The sequence below is a fragment of the Hibiscus syriacus genome, unplaced genomic scaffold, assembly GCF_006381635.1.
Source record: "Hibiscus syriacus cultivar Baekdansim isolate YM2019G1 unplaced genomic scaffold, ASM638163v2 tig00117007_pilon, whole genome shotgun sequence".
NCBI lineage: Eukaryota > Viridiplantae > Streptophyta > Magnoliopsida > Malvales > Malvaceae > Hibiscus > Hibiscus syriacus.
Genome location: NW_024063520.1, coordinates 1,126,029 through 1,129,710, shown reverse-complemented (window position 1 = coordinate 1,129,710; position 3,682 = coordinate 1,126,029).

The following is a 3,682-nucleotide window of genomic DNA, read 5'->3' as shown; positions in this document are numbered from 1 at the left end:
TGGCCTTAAGGGAAACAAACACCCCCCCCAAATACTCCTCTCCACTCATTTAAACTGAATCCAAGACCCCGCTCCTAAAATCCCATCGTAGAAGCCTATATTTAAATTTGAACCTTTCAAAAACATCAAAATACAATATCTTTTTTGGCTTCTCAATGAACCCCAAACCAAGGTACAAACTTCTCTTTTTCTTTTTTTCCTTTTTTATCTCTCTATCTTCTGGCTCAAAAATGGCCTCCCGAATCTCTTTTTTTATTTGATTCAAACCCCATTTGAATCTCTCACTCCTCTCGAATTTTTTCTGGTTTGAATCTATTTGTTCTCTGTTATATTTTTTTTTCATTATACTCTTTCTCTATTCCTCTCCGAATCTGGTTTAAAAATGGATTCTTTCATTCTTTTATCTTGTCTATTGCATGTTAGGTAAAATATTGACCTTCAATATAGAGAATGATTTCCCCTAAAATCGAGCCTCTAACTGTTCCATATTTTTTAGGATTTTCTTCTTTTTATTTATTTGTTTGTTAATTGATTTTGCTCATTGTTGATTGATTTGGTTGCATTTTCTGAGAACAGTGGTGGTTTCAGAGTGATGGGATAAATGACTGAGGTGAAAGTGACGTGAACTGGTTCAGCTTGGGTGGCGATAGCGGTAGTGCAACTTGCCTAAGGTTCCAGAAACCCTAAGTTTTCATATTCTAATAAAAGCCGTTGGATCAAGGACAGATCCAACGGCTATGATCATATGTTGGCTAGATGAAAAAACATAAAACTCTAACTGAGTTGGACCTGCTGGTTTTGGGTTAGGTCTGGGTTTTTGTAATATGTATCTGAGTTAGGGCCTCCTGGTTGGGTGTTGACCCAATTGTAATTTGGACCTGTTTTATTTGGGTCCAACTTTGATTTGTAATAGGGCCTGCAAAATATAATAATAATAATAATAATAATAATAATAATAATAATAAACAATTAAAACTCATACAAAAATGAGTGTCTATAATTGCCCCTATTTACCTATTCTTACGTTAACAAGAATAGGGAAAAGATAACAAGACAATGAGTTTTTGTCTTGTTATCTATTTCTCTTTGAAACTTGATGTTAAAGACAATAATGCTCATCCATATTGAAGAGATCTGGCCACTTTTGAAGATGACACTATTCCTATTCTTTGAGGACGTCGGGTAAATCTCGAAAATGACACTGATTATCCATTTTGAAGAGATCTGGCCGCTTTCGGGTAAATTGAAAATGACAATATTCCTTATCTCTGAGGACATCGGGTTAATCTTGGAAATAACATTGCACATCCACTTTGAGGAGATATGGACACTTTCGGGTAAATTGACGATGACATTGTTCCTTCTCTCTAAGAACATCGGGTCAATCTTGGAAATGACACTGCTCTTCCGCTTTGAAGATATATGGCCGCTTTTGAGTAAATTAAAAATGACACTATTTTTTCTATTTGAGGATGCCAGGTGAATCTTGGAAACGAAACTACTCATCCACTTTGAAGAGATCTGGTTGCTTTCGGGTAAATTGAAAATGACATTGTTCATTCTCTATGCGGACGTCGGGTCAATCTTGGAAATGACACTACTCAACCGCTTTGAAGAGATCTGGTCACTTTCGGATAAATTAAAGATAGCAATGTTCCTTCTCTCTGAAGACGTCAGGTCAATCTTGGAAACAACATTGCTCATTTGCATTGAAAAGATCTGGCCGCTTTCGGGTAAATTGAAGATGACACTGTTCCTCCTCTTGAGACAGTCGACTCAATCTTGGAAATGACACTGCTCATTCGCTTTGAAGAAATCTGAACGCTTTCGGGTAAATTGAAGATGACATTTTTCCTTCTCTCTGAGGACGTCAGGTCAATCTTGGAAATGACACTGGTCATCCACTTTGAAGAGATCTGTATGCTTTTGGGTAAATTGAAGATGACACTATTTCTTCTCTCCGAGGACGTCAGGTCAATCTTAGAAATGACACTGCTCATCCGCATTGAAGAGATATGGTTTCTTTTGGGTAAATTCAAGATGAAATTGTTCATTCTCTCTGAGAACGTCAGATCAATCTTGGAAACAGCTCTGCTGATCTGCATTGAAGAAATCTAGTCATCATAATTTTTCCTGAAAGACTTGTACAAAGATATACATGTATGAATGCAACTATGTTAATTGTTCTTATGGTTGTCAAGATAAAACTTGTTTATTTGAATTTCTTTGGAAATGAGTTTTCAAAATTTTCTTTTGAGATGAGAAGATGGTCTCATGAAAAATCAAAATTTTCAATTAAATTTAGAAACATCCTCGGATGAGGGAAATCAAAATTTATCATGTTTGTATGCAATAATGAATGTATGATGCAGAGATGAAAATTCATGTGACATGTATGAATTTATGTTTTCTTGATCTATGATGGAAATGATTGCATTAGAATTCTTCATTCCATCTCTGATTCAGTTGTCTTCACTCTTTGTCTGCACTAACGTGCATCCTTGCAATTCTTGATTCATGTTAATTTCTTCTTGCCCCAAAATATTTTTCCTGATAAATTTGGCTTACCCTATCTGAACTTGTGTAAAAATCCAATAAAGCTTTCATCTTTTCTTTGAAAAGAGAATTCATTATTGAAAGTTGGTTTAAATGAAAAAAAAAACATATGTGAAGTATATATAGGGAAAGTTCAGGGTAAATTACGTTTTAAAACCTTGTGCATACTTAATTTGTTTTATAAATTCACTGTTTTAGTTCCCCAAACTTTGCCGTGTTTTTACATTTTGCTCACTGGACCTTTTTTTCTAATTTATTATAATTTTATTATTATGTTTTGTTTTATTTTAATTTAGTCACTGTTAGTTTCTGATTTAGCTACTATTATTTTAATTTTTGCATTTCGATCACTGTTTATTTCTTATTTAGTTACTAAATTTTATTTTCTTTTATTTTAGTTATTGTTATTTTATATTTATGCAATTAGGTCCTTATACTTGTTTTATTTTTATACTTTTTTTATTTTTTTATTTATTTGTTGTTTTAATTATTGTAATTATGTTTTATTTGTATTGATATTTCCTAGGTTTTATTTCTTAGATTTAGTTTTAAATTAGATTAACATTCGAATCGAGCTTAGCAATTAGGACGACACTCTAGTTTAATTAGGGAGTAGTTAGAGTCGGTTTTCGCATTATACGCTCGATTACTTGAATCAATTGTTCAATTTTAACATTAATTAATAATTAATATTTTTAAAAATTTTAGTGTAATAATTAGATTTTAATTAGCCCCTAACTTTAGAAATTATTAATTTAGGTCCCAAACTTTTAAATCTTTTAGAACTCAATTCATTAGACCTTGATCCTTTTAGTCCCTCGCCTTTGATTAAACTCTTAATATTGACATAATTAAATAGGTAAAAAAGAACCTCAATTTTAACTTAGATCTCAAATTAGTCTCTTAATTTAAGGGATAGTTCGAAGTGGCTCTTGCTTAAAAGCTCGAGGGACCATTTCGGTTATCCGACTCAATAATCGATTAAAATCAAATCGGATTAATATTAGAGCCTACATTTTTAGATTTAAGCCCTTAGGTTCTTTAATTTTCATAATTTGTCACCGTAAGTTAGAAAAAGCCATAATTTATTTTTAGTATAATTAGGATAAATAAAATTTTGCTTGAT